The sequence below is a fragment of the Hyperoodon ampullatus genome, assembly GCF_949752795.1.
Source record: "Hyperoodon ampullatus genome assembly, chromosome: 7".
Classification (NCBI taxonomy): Eukaryota; Metazoa; Chordata; class Mammalia; order Artiodactyla; family Ziphiidae; genus Hyperoodon; species Hyperoodon ampullatus.
In genome coordinates, this window is record NC_136920.1 from 48770228 (window position 1) to 48792591 (window position 22364).

Consider the following 22364-nt stretch of genomic DNA (forward strand, 5'->3'; position numbering starts at 1 on the left):
GCCTTGTGCATTGCCCTTTGCTGGAGCTATTTCCCCAGCAAATTGCTACGGTTGGTCTCTCAAGCCAGAGGGAAGTAAAAGGTTTTATAATGAAAATGCTGACACTTTCTTATCTACAGCAGTAGGAGTAGGGATGCTATGATCTCATTTATTGTAGGAACCGGATGCCTGTTTTGGCTGAAGGGAGATCAGGCATCCTCCAGAGCTCTGAGGTTTTGAGTCTTTATCTTGAAAAGTTTGCAGTGAAAAAATATATATAACTGTAGAGAAATAGGAAACCAGGGCTCTACAAACTGCTCCTTGCTCTTCCGGTAAAGTAGTAAGTTGAATTCCAATAAAGTTCTCAGATGAAGGTGGTCAGAGGGTTTAAGAGGCTGGAAATGGAGACTATGTATTTGCTTGCTGCATGCCAGGCTTACTCTTTGTAATGGTTTTATCTGACTATTTAGAAAGAAACTTTAACCTTGATCTTATTCATACTTTAAAATAATGGTCATCACTATTATATGGATAGCATTCTGAAATGAGTTACCTTTTATCCCTCAATACAACAGCTCTATGAAGTAGATAATTTATCGAGGAGGAAACTGAAGCACATTGAGTTTAAAATCTTTTCACTAGGGATGTTCAAGTATCTGGCTGAAGACTTTTTTTCCAAGATATTATTCAGGTGATAAAATAACTTGTTGGACTGGAGATCCTTTTAATCTCTTTCATATTCATACTTCCTGAATGACACTATGTCTCGCCCAAAGTCACAAAGTATGTAGTGGTGGCACTGGGGTTTAAGTTCAAGTTTCTGATTGCAAGCCCAGGGAAAGACTCTCTTTTCTTTGTTTGTCCCTCCCTGAGCATTTCCTAGGGACTGACCGTGCTTCCAAAGCATTCAACCAAGAAATTTCTGGTATGCTGCCAAGAACAGAGGGCAGAACTGGTACTTGTCCATAATGCTCATTTATGTGATCAAGATGCGTACGTGTTACCTATATTGAATGTTGAAGGGCTGAGGGTGTACGGTACATGGATTCAGCAGATGTGTACCAAGTGAAGAAAATTGCATCGGTGCCATGAAGACAGGGAAACTTTTCAGATCGTAAGGACAGAAGTAGAGTTGAATGACTTCTATATATTGATCCCTTACTTCCTGGATTCTTCACCTCTTGTACTTAGCCCCTAGCCTGGAAATACAATGTCTTTTGTGCTCCTGGAATAGATAGAAGTGAGGGTATGTAGTTAGGCCAGATGAAGGTATTGCTGGTTTTCTCTTTCATTTTTTTATTTCGCACTCTTAAAAGTCCAGGGCTGGGATATTACCTTCCTACTTCCAGTCAAATCAGTTTCATCCATAGTTTCATTTTCAGTTATTTATACTTTTAGTGTTAAGCCAAGAAACTCAACAAGTATTTGCATGTGTCAAAGCCCTGCCACTTCTGTCCCAGGGATTTCTGGATGCAATCATATCCTTGAAAGAAGAAAATCTTCATCTCTATGTAAAGGTGGTCTGGGGGATAGCCTTTTTGAGTTCTAAGGAAGTAAAGAAAAATGGCTTATAAAATTGATTTCACATGAACCAGCTTTCTGTGAACAAAAGCAGAGTCTGTGTTTGCTTGCATGATCGTATTTGTAGGCTTAGCTAATTTTCAGATGTTGTCAGACCCACGTGCATATTTTTTGTTCCATTCAGATGGATTCAGGAAGATAATTCCTAAATTTTCTGACCAAAAAAGGGCAACTCCACATGTTTTATTTTACTCTAACACAGCTAGGTGTTCTGAATTTTAAGTGAGAATTTGGCATTGGCATGTAAGTCTTCTTTATATACATCTTTAGAGAAGAGATCTGTCTGGCAAACCTTAGGCTTCTTTTGCAGGTGTCAGTTAATTTGTTCTCTTTACATTTAATTGATGATGTTTTATTTCACTTCATTTCTCTTTGAAACAGTTTAGGAAAACTGTGCAGTAACTTCAATTTCAATGCAACTGAATTTTAGCAAATGAGGAGGTAATGAATGGACTGAAATAGATCTACAGAGGTTCGACTTTCTTTTTTTTAACTAGGTACATAGCAAGCTTACTTCCTGTCTAGAGAAGAAGATTTGCCAAAATTAGTTTAGTCAGTCTCAGAGTATTAATGTTAAGAACTTTATGTTGTGCCTCATAGATGATAGTTTTGAGGATCCTTTATTGCCAATCCCAGACTCAGTTCCATCCCTTTAATCTAATTCTATATTAAGTTGTAGTGAATTTATTAAGGTGTTCCAATATGCCATTCAGAAAATATTAATGAGATTAATATTTTAAATATTTAAATCTTAAAATATTTTTAAATATTAAAATAGTAACATATTTTTAAATATTTTAAAATATTAATGAGTTTCATGTGGTGTGTCTACAGTTTCTTACCTTCAAATGAATAATCCTGATGTATTGAACAGTTTGAAGTTTGTGCTTTGCATACAAGCTGGCTGTTCAGACCTCTCAAGACACTCTCTGTATAGCCATTCTTAGCTATGAATCATCTAGCACCTTGTACTGCTATTTAATGATTGCATATAAACATTCTACTTGCCTGCCCAGCAAGAACATTGTTAGTTTATTTTGCAAATAAATTATGTATTTATCCTCTTCTGTACTTACCCAGTGCCTTAGAATGGTATGGGTTCTTTCCCAGGAGGGAGGAGATCAAAGAAATTTTAATAGTGTAGCTAATCCCTCCTTCTCCTTCAGGATCTGTTTGTGTCATCTCTCAAGAAAGATATTCCTGGCCACCACATCATCTGTCTGATCCCATGGAGTTGTGAACTTCTTTCTACCATACTGAGCTGAATTGTCACAAGGCTGTAAATACCATGAGGTGTCAGAGTCTGGGACTTAACATCTTGAACACTTAGCTACTAGTATGGTGCTTGCAACATACCTAATGCTCAATATATGTTTATTGAATAAATGGTTTATGTAATCTTTATGTTGAATTATTTAGTCAAGGGAGACCTACTATTAATTTCAAAGAGAAAGGAAACGTTCTAGTTTTGTTAATGCTTTTCTAGCTTCTCCCAAAATGACACCCATCATACTTTATTTTTAGGGTATCCTTAGCTCCATATAGTTTCTACCGAACTCCATTTCATATCATGAAAGCAGAGGGAAGAAGATGAGGTACTCAATGAATATAAGTTGAATGAACAAATAAATAAATCCCTCAGTGCCCAACATGGACACTGAGAAGTTAGTTGATAAGTACTTGGTGAAGAAATGAATGGATAAATGAATGACTATAAACATAACATCCCACGGTAACTTTATTTTGTGGGTTAGTTTAAATCCATCTTAAAACAATTTACAGTTTCCTAACAGCTGGAAGGGATTTGTTTTTGCTTCTATTGCTTATAAACTGACACCAGCTTTCATCTCTCTGACAGCCTCAGAATCCAGGTATTGTTCGATGTCTTTAATAGAATTGAATAATTTGTAGTAAGGCCTTTGAGAAGAGCTGGTCATGTATTTATAGGATGAGGCTTGGCTTCAGTGCTGCCACAGGACCTGGCAGCCTTGGTGCTCTGGGAAAGGAGATCATTGGAAAAGTCCCCTTGCTGTGGCATGCTTCTCAGCACCAGCATTTTCTCCATCCCAACTAAACTAGAATTATCAATCCCTGTGTAAGTCCTTCTGAATTAAGTCCAGTTAAAAGTAGTTTATTTTCCATTTATTAGCTGAATTACTTTGAATGCTTCATTCCCTTTAAGAAATTGTTCTGGCCAACTAGGCAGAACTGCTAAAGACTGTTGCTAAGAGCAACCAGCTAAGAAGTTCTTAAATTAACTAACAGGCTACCTCAGATCCTTTCTAGATATGAGTCTGTGCACATGTGTGCATGTTCACGTGCCTACTTAAATAACAGATGCATATGTAAATGAATAAATGAGTCATTACCTATCGATTCAGGTTAAGCAGGGCTTCTGTGTAAAAGAGCCAATCAAGAAAAGGAAAATGAATTAATTAATTAGGAGGAGCTCTGCTCAGTAGTGGTTAAGCCATTTGAATATCAAAATGCTCCATATTTTAAAATCATTATAGTGGTATGAATTCTGGACTGCAGGTAGAAAATCTAGCTTGTGTACTGCACGAGGACCACGGCTCTCTTTTACTCATGCATCACTCCACCCCTACTGCCCAGCATGATACCTGGCACATAGTAGGTGCTTATTAATATTTTCTCTATAAATGAAGGAATGACTGCCTAGATAATAGTCCCACTTTATCAATGAGGACTTGGATGAAAATAAATAACATTCCACAGGTTTATGGAGAGAAATAGGCTAAGCTAGGCTTCAAACTCAGGTCTAACTCTGAAAACTATAGTCTGAAGTGAAATGTTGCTTCTTTTTTAAAATACTTTACAGGACCTAAGTCTAGACACTTCATGCCTTGTGAACTGGCACTTGTGAAGATAGTGTATCATAGAAGTAGAGATACGAATTCACAAATTCAAAAGATCTGGATTGAAAACTCAGCTTCCATCATTTATTAGTAGTAGGAAAATGGGTGAGAGGCTCAATATTTCTGAAGACTAGCCTTCAAGTGCAAAATGGAAATACTAGTGGCTTATTTAAACACACATTGTAAGAATTAAATGAAGTTGTAAATAAAATTACATATATAAGCACTTAGTATGGTTTATACTAAGAAATATTGACTGACAGTATTACTGTTACTTAAGACAGAGGAGAAAACAGTGTGATAATGTGTTTTTCTGAGGAACAGATTACACCTAAATGAATGAATAAATAAATAATCTTGCATAACTGAATACTTATAGTACTATTTTCTAATCTATTTTTTAAGTTTATAAGGGACTAAAAAATAAGGCTCCTAGATCTTCCTAGTCCCAAAGCTATTTTCATTCTCTTATTCAACATTGTACCTGAAAATATCTTCAAAGTTGAAGACTTGGCCAATTTGCTTATGTTAATTAACATCATTTATATGCCTAAACCAGTTTTTCTCTAACCCTAGCTCTTGAGATCCAAGTATCCAATTATATGTTAATGTTTTGACAAAAGTGTAATTTAGGGTGGGGCATTTTATAGAACTGAGCTTTATTTGTTTATCTCAGAGGAGAAGCATTTGTGGCAGAGAATTGCTTGACCCTTGCAAATATGAATGGTAAATATTTGTTTTTTCATTTGATGAACCACTTGTTTCAGTACCCAGTCTGTCTGGGTAGAACCCATGTTCTTCAATTTCTTATGGTTGTATTCAGATCTAATCTGAAGAAAGAAAGGTCAGTGATTTAGAACAGGTCAGAGTCTCAGGGTTTTCTTCAGAGAAATTGAGTAAGTCCTACTACAGGGACACAATTGAAACTGTGATTCATGTGAGCTGTGGCCCTTACAGTCTTTCTTGTAAGGATGGCACATTCATTTTTAAAAGAAAGATGACTCAATTAATCTAAGCATGGGAACATCTCATTCATCTAGCATAATAAGGAAATTACAGATTCTACTCAAGCACTTTTTTCTCAAATAAAGTAAGCCCCCTTTAAGTGTGTAAAACATATTCTAAAGCATTTTTTGATGAAACTCTTTAGAAATACAATATAAACGTCCCTGCTTCAATGATACTATGAGGACCAAATGAAAACAGACATGAAAGCTCTTTGGGGAAAAGTTGTCTCAATGAATAATTATTAATTTATTTCCTATTTAACAAGCATGTATAGATCTTTTCTTGTGACAGATGCTGTGTGAGGCTCTGAGAAGACAATGATGAAGAAAAGAGAGATGGTCTCTCCTTCCTGGAATTTATAATCAGATGACTAAACAAATACGTATACACTAACAGTTAAAAAGAAGGAAAAGACAAAATAGGAAATTATTCAAGGCCTGATTTAAACTGAGAGGTCATGGAAGGTTCCCCTGAGGAAGTAATATTTGGGAAGGATGAATTAGAATTAGGAAGGTCAAGAAGAATGGCTATGGGTGGTAGGTGGAGGTTTCTGTGAGGTTGAGGAAAAGGAAATATTCGAGGGGATTATCAAGCTTAGTGACTGATAAATGGGGAAAGGAAGTGAAAGCAAGGAGAGAGTCAAAGGACATTTCCACATTTTAAGCCTAGAGTTCTGGGGGAATGATGTTAATGTCAACAGATCTAGTGAAATTAGGAGTGAGGAGGAATTTGACTTTATTTGCATTTATACATTAAGTTTGGGGTGACAGCGATCCATCAAACTGGTTGGCCAACCAGTTTCAATGCAGCACTGAGCAAGTGAGAGTCCAGCTGCAGCCACGGATTTGAGAGTCGACCATTGTTAATGCTGTGAGGATGGGGGGCATGTAGAGAGAAATGGAAGTTTGGAAATCCCTACGATGAGAGGTGGAGTAAGAAGTTGAGTAAAGGAGACTAAGAGATTTAGTAATAAATAAGCAATAAATAAAGGAGAGAACCTCAAGAATATGGGAGCTGATGTTACAAATATGATATATATTGAATACTACCTTCCTAGTTTGTGTTAGGCATGTGGGACATCAAGATGAACAAAGCAGACATATGGCCCAGAAGAGGAGAATAATTATTGAGAAAAAATGAGATTTGGTAATTCCAGTAGAGACAACAGGTTGAAAGCTAAATTGTGGGTGGTTTGGGGGAGAGGGAATGAGGGAAGGATAGAGGCCACAGCTGTGTGTTATCTGAGGAAATCTTCAGAAAAAGAAGGGAGAAAAATAGGCCCAGAGTAGGAGAATAATTATTGAGAAAAAATGGGATTTGGTAATTCCAGTAAAGACAACAGGTTGAAAGCTAAATTATGGGTGGTTTGGGGGAGAGGGAATGGGGGAAGGATAGAGGCCACAGCTGTGTGTTATCTGAGGAAATCTTCAGAAAAAGAAGGGAGAAAAATAGGATGTGTTCTGGATGGTCTGTAAGGTCTAGTGAGGGCTCTGCTCTGGCGCTTAGGCAGCACTACAGAAAGAAAAGACAAAGAGGACACTGAAAGTGGGGTGTAAAGGAAACTGCCCAGTATTAGGAATGGTAATCCTTACATTTCCAAACCAGCTTTGCTATGAATACATCCCTTCTATTTTCTGGGCTTAATTTTGCTTATCAGTACAAAGTATAAAGATGTGGAGGTGGTTCAAATACTTCTAAAGTCCCTTCCAGTTCTAACATTTTATTGATAAAAGTCCCAGAGAGTAGAGTACTGACTTAAGGAGACAAGTCCCAGAAGAGATGGTCAGGGTGAGAATGAGTGCATACGCCCTAACATACTATAATAGCTATAATAATAATAATAAGTGTAAGAGCTATTTTGAGCAAGGTACTGTGCTAGACACATTTTCCTTCACAATAACTCTTGGAAGCAAATGTCATAATTCTAGTGTTAAAAAGTATGAAGCCCGAGAGTATAGAGTTTTAGTGACTTGACCAAAGTTACCAGCAAATAAATAGACGAGCTGAGATTCAAATCAGGCAGACATGAACATAAGAGGAGATAGAGTTTTCTCTCCTACTGGAATTCTGCATCTTTAAGAAAATAGAAAATGATATGTTGGGAGTAAGAGAAGGGGTTTGGGAACAGGGGCCCATGAAGGGTGGAAAAGGTCTAGGTCAATCATGATTGGCAGTGGGTCCAAGAGAAAGGCAAAACAGCCCCACCCAAGTGGCGGTACCCAGGTCTGTGGTGTGCCCCCAGCCCTATGACTGGTCTCGTGTATGGCATTCTGTTCTACAGCCTGAGAGCCAGAATGGAGAAGCAGGAACTGGAGCCAATCCAGGATCCAGGACTGACACATATGTCTTGGAGGAAGTTTAAGTGGGAGACCAGGGAGTGATGGCAGGCTGTGCTACCGAGGCTGACTGCAGGCTTAAGGCTGGGCAAGGAGTCAGGGTAGCCAGAAGCGGGCTGGTAGTGTGGGTGCTTCTGCCTTTCGTTGCTCAACTTATCCAGTGTGTCTTCTATAATCATTCACAGTGCAAATAAAGAGAGGAGGACCTGGGAAAAAAGTAGGCCAAGATTCAAATTCGTATACCATCACTACTCACCACAGGATATGATGTGGCTTACAACTACTGTTACCATGCCACGTTGTTATTGATACGATAGTTGAGTGAAATCTGATTTTGTGGCAATTTGTATTCTGTTATTTCAGTTAGCCATATTTGGTCAGTTTTTCTCACAGAATAACTGCATTCTCTCACTTCAAAACCTGATCTTATAAAAAGAATTCTCAAAATATCTCAATACAAATTAATTTTTATATAACACTCATGATAGTGAAGGCAGATTTTTTTGTTGTCGCCTTTTTTGCTTTTGCACTTAGGATTATTTTATGTATGCTGAGAATGGCTTCACTGGATACTCCTATTATTTCAGTGTACTCCAAATTATCTTAAGTAATTATTTTCTCTGGAAACTATAATGAATAAGATAAATATCACTACTTTATACAGTATCACCGCATGTTAAAATGACACAGTTAGTTACAAAGCAATGTCTTTAATAAACATTGTGAGGTTTTACCAAATTTAAGTTTCTCTTGCTGGGTTAAGAGTCAATTTTAATTAATAGCAAAGGGAATAAATGAACAAAAGTAACGTTTATTATATATCTACTATATGTAAGGAACTATCCCGAGCGCTTCATATACCTTATTTTTTTTAATACTCTAAATGAACATATAGGTATTAGCCCATTTTATTTTGTTTTTAAAGACTTTGTTTTATGTGGACCATTTTTAAAGTCTTCATTGAATTTGTTACAATATTGCTTCTGTTTTATGTTTTTTTTTATTTTTTGGCTGCGAGGCGTGTGGGATCTTAGCTCCCCGACCAGGGACTGAACCTGCACCCCCTGCGTTGGAAGCCGAATTCCCAACCACTGGACCACCAGGTAAGTCCCAGTGTTAGCCCATTTTAAAGATGAAGAGGGGCTTCCCTGGTGGCACAGTGGTTGAGAGTCCGCCTGCCGATGCAGGGGACACGGGTTCGTGCCCCGGTCGGGGAGGATCCCACATGCCGCGGAGTGGCTGGGCCCGTGAGCCATGGCCGCTGGGCCTGTGCGTCCAGAGCCTGTGCTCTGCAACGGGAGAGGCCACAACAGTGAGAGGCCCGCGTACTGCAAAAAAAAAAAAAAAAAAAAAAAAAAAACATGAAGAAATAAGCTCAGATGGGTTAAATAAATTTCTTTCTGTCAGACTGCTAGGAATTGGTACAGCCCACATTTGACACACAGATGTTCAGGTTCAAGTTCAGGCACTTTCTCTAATATAGCCCATTAACCACTGTCATTAGTACCTAAGACTTGCTTTCTTGAACTCTGGAAGCCATTCTGTATGAAAGCCCCTTCTCAATTACCTCAGAACAAAAAGTGGGTAGAAGGGAAGAGTCCTTTAGAACTGTTTATCCCAAATAAGAAATAAGGTAATGAGTCAGTACACAGCCCATTAGGAGAAAGCAGAGGAGGACAGGCAAGGGAGGAGGGGATAGATGAGGTGGAAATCAAATGTGATCTTTTTTAGCACCTTCCCTGTACCAGACTCTAAGCTAAACACCAGAACTCCAGGTTGGGACCAGATCAGGTAAGATTTCTTCAAGAGAGTTTGGATTAGTAGAATCCCAACAATCATCCCTTATTTCTCTTGAATCTAGGATTAATCATTGTCCAACCTCTTCTAAGGACTTTTGGTGACAGAAAGCTCTTCCCCTCACCAGATAGCTCATCATGTTGTTGGGCAGGTCTGATCATTGGAAAGGGTTTCCTTATATTAATAGTAATTAAATTAAAGTCACTAGTTATTACATCTCCCCCCCACCATGCATCTAGTATTTTATTAAGGTTATTGCTAAGCCTTACCCTATCTAATGAAGTATGTCCCTCTGCCATAAACATTGGCGAGATATAGGACATGTCCAAGCCCTGACAGTTGATAGGGAACCAAACCCAAGTCTCTGACTCTTCGTTACACCAAGCTGCCTGCCTCTGACTTCTATCCATTGGCACTTTTCCAAGAAGAAATCCAGGATGTACAAATGAGTTCTGGAGGGACCTGGGGATTCTGAATGCTCAGCAGTGAGATGGGAAAGAAATGGAGGTAGGAGTGGGGCACAGAGGTTGGTGGCAAGAAAATGAACATTATAGTGGCGCCCTGACTACGGGATTTTATCCATATGAAGATGACTATAAACCCCGAGTTAGAAAAATAACAATGCAGCAAAGGTTGATGACTATTCCACAGTATGCATATCAGGAGATGAAATTTTATTTTTAATGTTTGAATAACAAGGTGTTTTCATAGCTACCTAAAATGCCCTAAAGGAATTCAAAAGTGATGAATTATAGCAGAATAAAAAATACAAAGTATTTTTGGTTGACTTTTCTTTTAATTGGAGTAGTTGCTTTACAATATTGTGTTAGTTTATACTGCACAGCAGAGTGAATCAGCTTATACATATACATATATATATATATATATATATATATATTTATGTATATGTATATATCCCCTCTTTTTTGGATTTCCTTCTCATTTAGGTCACTACAGGCCATTGAATAGAGTTCCTGTGCTATACAGTAGGTTCTCATTAGTTATCTATTTTATACATAGTATCAATAGTGTATATATGTCAATCCCAATCTCCCAGTTCATCACAGCCCCCCGCTTTCCCCCTTGGTATCCATACTTCGTTCTCATGTCTGTGTCTCTATTTCCGCTTTGTAACTAAGATCATCTATACCAATTTTTTCAGATTCCATATATATGCATTAATATACGATATTTGTTTTACTCTTTCTGCTTTCTTCACTCTGTATGACAGTCTCTAGGTCCATCCATGTCTGTACAAATGACCCAGTTTTGTTCCTTTTTATGGCTAACTAATATTCCATTGTATATATGTACCACATCTTCTTTATTCATTCCTCTGTTGATGGACATTTAGGTTGCTGCCATGTCCTGGCTATTGTAAATAGTGCTGCAGTGGACATTGGTGTGCATGTGTCATTTTGAATTACGGTTTTCTCTGGGCATGTGCCCAGTAGTGGGATTGCTGGGTCATATGGAGGTTCTATTTTTAGTTTTTTAAGGAACCTCCATACTGTTCTCTGTAGAGGCTGTATCAATTTACATTCCTACAAACAGTGCTTGAGGGTTCCCTTTTCTCCACACCCTCTCCAGCATGTATTGTTTGTAGATTGTTTGATGATGGCCATTCTGACCAGTGTGAGGTGATACCTCATTATAGTTTTGATTTGTGTTTCTCTAATAATTAGTGATGTTGAGCATCTTCTCATGTGTTTTTTGGCTATCTGTATGTCTTCTTTGGAGAAATGCCTATTTAGGTCTTCTGCCCATTTTTTGATTGGGTTGGTTTTTTTTTTGATATTAAGCTGCATGAGCTGTTTGTATATTTTGGAGATTAATCCTTTGTCAGTTGCTTCATTTGCAAATATTTTCTCCCATTCAAAGTGTTGTCTTTTCGTCTTGTTTATGAGAAATTAACCGTGTCCTCATTTTTAAAGTAGTGGACATTTAAAAGGTATTCTTGTTTATGTCATTAATTCCAGATATCTTAGTGATTATTTTAAAAGGACATTTAATTTTTTCACTTGTGTATCTTGGGATATATGCTATAAAAGAACAATTAAACTTAGAGTGAAGTCTACACATCTATGACATATGAGAAAATCGATTCTGAATTAAAATTACATTATGTAGACTAAGTGTCTTTTATAATTACTTATACTTTAAAAAATATACTCTATTTTTCATCTAAATGGCCAAGGTTGGAATTTTTGCTCTGCTACTTATCCCTATGTGGCCAGAAGAGTAGCTTAATCTCTTTGAGCCTTAGTTTCCTCATTTGTGGACTCGATTTAAAACCTACTGTATTGTTTTGCTGTGATGAGTAAATGAAATCACATTTGTAAAGTATTTAGCACAATGATAACATGTAGTCTGACATCAGAATGAGAGAAAGAGAATCGGTTCTGTGGGTGAAAGAAAAACATTATGAATTTAAACGTCTGGACAAGATGGCTACATCTCACTATTTGAATCTCTGCTTTCATAATATTTTGTATCATCTGTTTAGTGATTTACATGAAGAGGCCCATTTAAGCACTGTTCTGTATTTTTCATAAAGCAGATTGAATCCCCTGACATATTTAGAGTAATTAAGAATTTCAAGTGAATATGTTTAATGTTATACTGATGTGTTTCTTTGATGATAGACATTAAATAAAATAACTAATTGAATAATTGAATTTTCAAAGCCATTCATTGTAAAAATTAGCGGTACAAGAGTAATTGTGTTTCTATCAAAGGACATCATGACTAAACATACTGCTTTTTATAATGGAAAACAAATATATCTCGTACTTCTGAACCAACTAGTTGTAACATAGTCAATGTGTACCTGATTAATTTGCACTTTAAATTATCATAAAAATACCTTAAAATGGAAAACTGTGAAAAATATGTGATGGCAACATACATTTTCGAGCAGAGTAACTTGAGTTTGAATATTCATTCTTCTTCAGAAATGATTTTGGATAAGTACATTTTCTAAGCCTTGGTTCCTTTATCATTAAAATAGAGATAATAATAGTGCAACTTGTGGAATTGTTTTGATAATTAATTGAGATAATACGTGGAAACCATCAGGCACATTGCATGTGTCAGTGTGTAAGCATTAGAGGTATATAGTATTTCAAATCCAGATAAATATACTGGAAAGACTGTACAAAGACAATTTTATTGTGTTTTTTCTAATAAAATTTGTTTTTAAATAAGTAAATAATCATTGCCTGATTTTGTTTTATAAATCTGAATAATTATAACTGAATTTGATTAAAACCAAGTTCACCAGCATTAACTTGTTTTGTATTCAAAATGTGCCTATACTTAGGAATAGATTAGGATACCAGTTAGGCTAGGAACAAAGAGGTTTATTCCGTAAGATGCTGGCTTGTCACGTTGGGTTCTTTGTGATTATACTGCCTCGGGGAATCTAGCTGTAGTCACACAATCACAGAAAACATTTCCATGTTCCATTCCAGCAGTGCTCCCTTAAGGTTTTTGAAACAAAACCTAATAACTGATTAGGTTTCCTATATCTTTCCTGCTGTTCCCATGATGCTTTTGTTTGCCCTATAACCACAGTCAGAGGAAAAAACAAAAAAATGTTTTCATTTCTCTTGTTGCCAAAGCTAAAAATTTCGAAGTTATTCTCCTCGACTCTTCTATTTGTCTTACCTCCAAAATCTATTCAGGTACCTAGTTTTGCTGATTGGATCTCCTTAATATTTTGAATTTTTTTCCCTCCCATTTATCTACACAGACACTGACCAAGTTTATACTCTCACTTCCTCTTACTTGAACTGAATTTACCTTTTTGACTAATCTGCCTCAAATCTCATTTCTCTCCTCCATGCTGTAACAAGAGGTAATTTTCTAAACTAGAAATCTGGTAATATTACATCTCTGATTAACAGCCTGTAGAAACAAACAAACAAACAAACAAATCTGAACTCCTTGGTGGAGCTCCAGGCCCTCATAGACTTGCTCCTGCTTCTCCAGTTTCAGAAGTTAAGATTTCAGGCTCTGGAGTCAACAGGTTTTCTTATATGTAAAATTAGAATTAACAATAGTACCTATTTCACTTGGTTGTTTTAAGGACAAAATGAGATAATATTTACTTACCTGTGTGACATATGGTAAGATGTCTCAAATTTAGGGTCCCTTAATATTATTTCTCATTTCTTCCTCCATGTATATCCTAGACATAACAAAGAGCCTTCTGTTCACCCAACTAGTGACATTCTCTCTTGGTTTTGTTTCTGTGACTTTGTGTTTATTGTTTCTTCGCCTGGTTTGTCACCACATAACCCCTTCCTCCTCAGCTCCTTTGTCTGCCTTGCATATCCTGTTCACCTTTCATACTTAGCTCAAGGATATTTCTTTTTGGAAGACATTCTGATTTCCCCATTGACAGAGCTAGAAACTCCTCAGCACCCCATTAGGAGATCAAGGTCAAGAGTGTGTATTCCGGAGTTCCACTGCCTGGATTTAATGTAATGTTCTTGGGCAAATTACTCAACTTCTCTAAGCCTCAATTTTACCTATAAATTTGTGTGAATGATAGGACATATCTAAGGGTATTATGTGAAGATTAAATGAGACAATATATGTATGTGCTTAGCACAGTGCATGACACATAATAAAGGCTCAAAAACTATGAGTCAGTAACTATAATAACAAGTAGACTGGAGTTCATTGTTTTGACAGAGCATGCATTGCCTCATGTTATCACAGTCTTGCTTATGTCTATGACTTTACATATACCAGACTGAAAATTCTTCTTAGACCTTCTATTTTTGTGTTCCTTGCACATGGTTTGAAAACTGACTCATGATAGATCATTGGTATGTTTATTAAAGGAAAAATGTGTGAATATCTACTTTGTAGTTGCTCTCACTTGAAAACTGGTAGGAATTTTATTTTTATATTTTTAGCAGTATTTATGGAGCAGTCATCCTGGTATAGGGAAAAACATTTCATTTCAATAAACAACAAGCACTAAGCTCCAATCTCTTTGAGGATGAGGTAAATATCTTATCAGTCTCTGTATCTACAAAACACATACATGCATTGCTCAATGAATGTTAATTATTGAATAGATAATTCATGTGTTCATCTCCCCTATTAAACTGTGTCTACATTATAAGCAGAGAGTATTCCTCCTGTCCAATAGTATCATTCACATAGTAAGTGTGCAATACACTTTAAATACTTTATTTGTAATTGTGGCCCAATTTATAGACTATGTAAAAAATTCGTTACAAATCATTCCATGCAAATTGTTGAAATCTCATTTCATGCTCTCCGACAAAGCTATTATAATTTTTATAGTATCAGTTATTTTAATAATTTTATTCCTTCTGTAATTATGTCTGTAATTTTTTAAAAGTACACGCTACCTTAAATTTGGGGACCATATGTTAAATACTTTTAAATGTGATATTCCCAGACTAGAGAGTCTAACGTTATTATGATCCAGAAACACTTTTGACATTGTGTTTGTAATCATATAACCCACATAGAACAGTGGAAGTTGAACACAGAGTGATTTGAAGCTAAAAAGCTCAAGGTTCAAATCTTTCCTCTGCCAGCAGTACAGTCTTGGACATGTCATTTTATCTTTCTGAACTCAGTTTCCTCTTGTGGAAAATGAGTCCAATAAGACCTACTCTGCAGTACTGTGAAGAAGGTTTAGAACACGATAGCAGCTCAGCAGAAGTAGCCATTCTGATTTTAAAAGATCAACCATTTTACTGAAACCTAATTATTTTATCTTATCCACTAGTAAGGAATTCATTCATGAACATCACTGTACTACAAGGTACCCTAAAGCCTAGAGGGATGAGTGAATAATTTAACAATTTTCTGAATGTTAACTGCTGAAAAATTGCATACAAAAGATGATTTGGAACATACAAAATGTTCTTGGAAACCACTGCTAACTTAACAATAGCTAAATCCATCTGCTCTCCTGGAGTTTCATTTATATTAACCCCACTCTGTATTACAAACCCATATTTGGACTTAATTGAATCTGGATTAATATCTGATTTATTGCCTAAAAATAGAAATAAAAGAAGATCCAATAGAGAGATCAAATTCAGGTGATAGGCCCATGGTATTCACTCTTTCTTTGTTCCTTTCATTCAAGGGTTTTGAAAGGAGAATTTTTAAAATCATGGCTTATTCTCTAATAAAGTGGGTCAGTAAAATGGTTTATTGAATTTATGCCTTAGATCGACAGAGGGAAGGAATGAGGCTAGTGTTGTTGGTTTATCAGTATGCCTTAGTTTCTCAATCACAAAAAGATAAAACATATACCCTCCTCAGAACTAAGAAGATAATACATGAATTCAATAAGACTGATATGTTGAGATGCTCAGGAAATAGATATACTGTATGTCTACAATGCAGTTTCTTATAAGGAACAATTGCAAAGCTCACATCTCAAATTTCTAGGGCTGTAAAATTTTCATTCAAGGGCTCACATGAACATTTTCTGTTGGATACATGATGTTATACTTTCACGGTGTTTTGTGTCCTCACATCACAACGAAACCACAGATGTCTTAGAATAATTTGCTTCAAAAGAACACTCATAACAAGGCTAAGGTGATCTGTCTTAAGAACCAGATGAGGTTTCCTTTCCTTCTTTCCTCCCTTCTATTTTCCCTTCTTTCCTTCCTTTCTCCACTATTTATCTGGCTCCTACTTTGTGATAAGCACTGTGACAATTATAAATGATATGATACAGAGATGAATAAGGGACAGTCCTGCCCTTAGTAGGTCTATGGTCTATTTGAAACTATAAACTTCAAGCAATTACATATGATATGACAAGTGCATCAATCATGGGACCATATGAGGATAGAAAAGAGTTAACTTGAATGTCTAGTTTGGGAAAGTTGTGGAGGAAAAGACCTGAATATAATCTTGAAGAATGAATCAAAGTTTTCCAGGTGGGTAGTCATGAAGAACACTTCAGGTGGAAGGAGTAGCATACGAGAGGCAGTTCTGAAGTTCTGTGGACTCAATGGGAATAACGCAAATATCCCTATAGTGGGACTACAGTCTGCATAAAGGGGAGTGGTGGGAAAGGAATACAGAGAGGTGGGGAAGGTCAGATCCTGTAAGGATGTGAGGGATTGTGGGCTTTATCCTGTAGGCAGATAAGCCAGCGAAGTTCTTTTACCGTGAGAGTGCCTTAGCTTGTTTTTAGAGAGAATACTTTTTTCCTATAGCGTTTGGAAACTGGATGTGGTATTTTGGAAAGACTCTGGTGGCAGGACGACCAGCTATGAGACTATTGTAAAAATCTGGCAGGACAAATAGTAGTTCCGAGTAAGTTTCAGGTTATAGAATTCTCTCGTGGACCTCAGGTTAGCTACAGGGCTCAAGTTTGGTCTTCATGCCAGGTAATTACATGGCAGCACTTCATGGCAGCACTGTCCTGATGGGCTGAGTTAGCAACAGGCAAATGCTAGCTGCTAGCATGGCTGTCTCTAAATGTCAGTCACAGAAACAATCAAGAAAAACAGTCCTTGTGTTATACTAAAGAGGGAAGTTGTACTTAAATAAGTCTACACGCATATGAGTTATGTTTGTCTTACTTTCCACATCAATTAATGGAGACCAGATGTCTTGATGTTTTGAAGATTGACTAATGAATACTTCTAAGACATTCTTAAAATTTTTAACTCATAGACCATTTGAGAAACTAATGAAAGCTAAGGCCATTTCCTAAGAAGATAGAAGCAATTGACATCGCGTTTAGGAACATAAGGTTTGGTCAAACAGATCTGGGTTAATTTCCCACATTAAGCTAGTATCAGTATGTGGCAGGTTATGTAACTTCTTTAAGTCTCAATTTCCTCATTGAGTTGCAATGAAAATTAGATAAGATAATGAATGTAAACTTCTTGGCTTAGTACCTGGCAAATAGTAAGTCCTCTGTAAATGTCAACTATTAATTAATTAGTAAATGTATCATTGTCATTTACTGTATCACAAAGTTTTGCATAAAATTTCAGGTGATCTCAGACACTACATCCAATGTAGTGACCAGGGAAGCATGGATAAGAACCGAAATTGCACAGTGAAAGCTCCTTGCACAGTGTTTTATATTTTAATGGTTCTTAATAAATGTTTAATTTGAATTTAAATTACCCATAGTAAATCCTTAGTTTATATATTAAAATTTTTGTTCATTTAATCATGCAATTGACCTGGGCCTGAAAGCAAACTGGTTTCAGATGAACACACTTACAGCCAGATTTTTTCATTCTAAATGAAATCTAAAGGAATATACATATATACCTGGTATAAACTGGGAGAAAATAAAAGCAGAGACTTTTTTTTTGTTAATTGAGGATCTATGGTTGCAGGCAACAAAGTGAATCATTCTGTATTTCTAGCTCCTGGAGGGCTATAATGAACAGATACACATTGTCAGAACTTTCTAAATTATTTAGTGACTGATTATGACTAATTATGGAGATAGTTGTAATTTTACAGCCTGTAGGGGTAGTTTGTATAGCATAACACAGTAAAATTACAGCTGGTTTAAGAGAGCAGGATGTAGGAAAGGGAAGGGAAGTTTGTTCTTTTTCAATACCCATGTGATTCCTGAGCCTTGAGAATTTTAAGTGGGCTCACATTCATTAATTCATCTGTGAGCACTCACACATACTGTGGCAAGCTGACCATGATGCTAATCGGTGAGGCTAAAAGAAAAGTTTGTGGTCTGGTGGTGGAAATGAACATTCAATAAATACCAATAGAAGTCTATAAAAAGCACTGTTTGTGGTGAGAGGAAGCCAGCAAGGAGAGGGGAAAGGCGGAGGTGTGGAGAGAATGGCATGCTTTGGAGGTGTAAGCAATTTGCTTCACTAATATCATAGAATGCTGAGGAAGGAGGAAGTTATGGAAAATGAGCCTAGAAAAGGGAGGCAGGACTGAAGTATTGGCTGATATTTTATTCCATGCTACGTTGAGTGGACTGCCAGATACAATACTCACTTCAATTAGTGGTGACATTTGTATTACAATAACTACCCAAATTAAATTCTCAGAATGTCCTACATGATAGACATACGTGTGTGTATATGAAAATACTCACATACAAAACATTTTATATTTATTTTTGTAGAATCTACATGTGTTTGGTGTATGCATGTGCATGTTGGGAATCTATAATAACAGGAGTGTTATACACATAATAGTAACATGTGTATACATATAATTCTAATGTTATTGGTTGTGTTAATCACATCTATTTAAACTAGGGAAAGCTAAACTGATTGAATGAAAATATAGAATAGGCTATTACTCTATTTCCAAATGATTTTCTGTAAGAAGTAATATTAAATATGTTTTGGACAAAGAGTGTTACCCAAAGATCTACTTCAATAAATATTTAACAATGACTTGTAACTATTGACTGATGTGAATAAGTATATGTGCTGTGCTTTAACATAGTTTGTTTGCTAGTTCTTAAATAATTTTCTACTGTTTTCCCTCTCATTATTTAACATATTCATATTTTCATAGGTAGCTCAAGTAGAATTTTAGCCAATGAAAAAATATATATCTTGTCTGAGCTGTTGCCAATTCTAAATACTTACGAATACTTTATGAGCAAAAATATGACACAGATATGATTTGGGCATAGATCATTACCTCAGGAACCTTGTAGCGTAGCAGAGGTGGTTATATGTTAGTATTAAAAACAATTAAAGGCAATAAGTGGTATCATGAGAGAAAAGTGTGAGAGTTTGAAATTGGAATGAATTACTTCCAACGGGAGAATATCACGGAGGGCTTAAAAGAAGTGACATTTGAGCTGGTCCCAATGGAATGACTAGGATTTATACATTTGGAAAGGAGTTAAAGGTGAAAGGGCAGAATATTATAAAACAGGAGCAGAGATATTGGAAACTGTCCTGTGGAATATGAATAACATTTTATTTTATAGCTGAAAGCCATTTATTTATATCATGAAAATTCTGTGACTTTCCATGTGAAGGGAAAGTATATAAACCACAGTTATAGTGACATCTGGCCATTCATACTCTCATTGTCAATGAATATGGTGGTTAAATGTGTGGGCCTTGGAATCAGACAATTCTGGCTTAGAATTACCAGCTCTGCCTCTTCTAAGGTGTGTGATTTGGGATAAATCATTTAACCTCTCTAAAAGGGTTTCCTTAAATGAAAATGGTAAGAATGATAATGTTCTACAGACAGAACTGGTATAATAATTAAACGAGATAATGAATATAAAGTACCTGTTATCACTGTGGCTGACACATAATAATTATTCAAGAAACAGTTGTCATTAAATGGTACATAGGTCTTGAGAAAGACATTGACTTTTTAATTTCTTTCTTTCTTTCATTGTTCTCAGTGAGAGAAGGGATGGCAAGATAGCCATAGTGAGTTTTGTTGATAATATAAGGGGAGAGTGGAAGAAGGAATACAAATACTCCAAAGTCCCCTTGCTTTGTTTTCTTTTCATTCTGTTTAATATACTTGAATTTTAACATACACCTAAGCCATGCAGTATGTTTTTTGAGTATTATTTACATGGCTCTGTTCAAAGCTTGGAATTGTCTCTATTCATCCTCCCTAGATTAATTATGGGTGTGATGTGTGCATGTACATGAGTGCAAGTGCATGCGTGTGTGTGTACTTGCTTAGCTATGCATTTTGCTGCCTCCTATTAGATTAGGTATAATTATGGTAGGACAAAAATTTTGTATGTGTAGTTTCCTGCTTTATGCTCTTATGGCTATAATGATGAGAAAACTGATGTGTGACCAATTGTACCTAGAGAATTGTCAAACCTCTTTTAAACTTCTAGAGTATAAATATGGAAGAAAGGGAAAATAGAATTAATTACAAGAAAGGGGATGTCCCGGTGCTTATCCTGAAGTACTTAACTATTTAAATGTATAACAATTACTTAGGAACCTGCTCATTCTCATCCTTTATTTAACACCAGTGAAGTGAGTCATGTCCTCATTGTCTTTGACTCAGTAGTTGCTAAAATTAAGTATTCTATTGAGGAGGAGGGGTGATTCTACAGTATATCTAATATGCTATTTCTTTCTGAAACATTGTTTCTTAATGGATACGGTCATTAAAAAAGTTCAAAGGATCCAAAATAGAGTCTTTCTTTATTACATTCCATTCTGGATGTTGGTCCTGCTTTGAGAGGATGGATAAGAAAACAAGATCTCAGATATTCCATCTCTGGAACTACTTGTAAAAGCCATTAAATGCCAAATGTATACTTAACAGGAAGTTATTTGCACATTTTCTTCTGATGAAACTATGTAAGCAGTTTCTCATTTCATATCTATATCCATATGTCTATATGCATATGTCATTAAAATAAGTTTTGTAAATGAAAATTCCAACGAATAAGAAGGACAACCATCTCTTGAGAAACTGCAGCATCGAGTAACTGCCAGCCACTGCACTAGCGTTTTATGTACATAATCTCTAATCTGTTTGATATCACAATGAGGAAGGTTTTATTTCACATTCTACGGATTAAGAAATTCCAATCCAGGGTCATTTGATTTCTGTGAGTTAACTAAATGTAAACAGAAAGTGTTGACAGATAATATACTGTCACTTTTGCTTTTGAGGATCTCATAATCCATCAGGGAGAGGAGGTGGGTGAGAGACTCCTAAAAATGTGCAGTAAGTATGCTGTGGTGGAGATGCTGGGGGTGTAGACAAGGAAAGCGGGAAGGGTCACATCTGAGCTCATCTTGCCTGAAGGGCTTTTTCCATGTGGAGAAGGAAATGTCCTAGAATGGACATTTTTGGCAAAGGGAATGGGGTTTATTGTTATTAAGTAAAGAGATGACTACTACAAATAAGGATTTATATTTGTATTATTTTTGTTCATTGAATTATAGCTGCACATCCAAAGAGCCTGGGTGTACATAGTCCTTTAAGGAATGACATAATGCTATTAATATTGATTATTCTGCTTGGGCCTGTCTAGTTCTAAAACAGTTAAAAGAAGGGCTTCTTTTAGAACATGAGTCTTAGGGCAGAGACTCCTCCATGTAACTGGGTACTTCGCTGAGCAGTCTTAAAGACTTGTGACCATTGAATTGGCACATTGTCTAAAGATGAAAATTTTATTTATTTATGACTCTCTAGATAACTTCTTTTTAAAGGATCAGTTGTAGACTTAGAAAGAATATAGAGATTACAATAAATGGAAAGTTGGGCTTTTACATGGTCTGTGTGCAGGCTGAAATCGAGTTGTTTAAAAATTCGGGCTATTAGAAACAGAAGTAACTTTAGAGATACTCATGTAGCCCCATACTCATGAGAGATACTCATGTAGAGATATTCATTCAGAGGAAGCAGAGGCTGAGTGTCTTGCCCCAGGCCTAGAAGAAAGCAGGTTCTAGAATCCAGTGGTTTGACTCCCTGTGCTTTTCCCTTTATAACATTTTTATCTAATACTTTAAGAAAATGAAGATTTAACAGAGAATTACTTTACCTTATGTTATGGACTGATCTGTGTTTCCCCAAGATTCAGGTATAGAATCCCTATCCCACAATACCTTAGAATGTGCCTATATTTGGAGATAGGGCCTTTAAGAGATAACTAAGGTTAAATGGGGTCATAAGGATGGTGTCCTTATAAGAAGAAGTGATACAAATGATGCCCTTGTACAGAGGGTTGACCGTGTGAAAAAGCAACAAAAGAGTGGCCATCTGTAAGCCGAGAAGAGAAGCCTCAGGAGAAATAAACCCTGCTGGC

The 22364-nt window shown here is 36.4% G+C and overlaps 1 protein-coding gene across 9 annotated transcripts in view; it reads left to right on the forward strand.

Annotated features, from left to right (window-relative positions):
- DLG2 (discs large MAGUK scaffold protein 2) overlaps nt 1-22364 on the forward strand; it is a gene marked incomplete at its 5' end in the record, with an annotated part of 2112028 nt that overhangs the window by 889755 nt on the left and 1199909 nt on the right. The window lies entirely within an intron of this gene.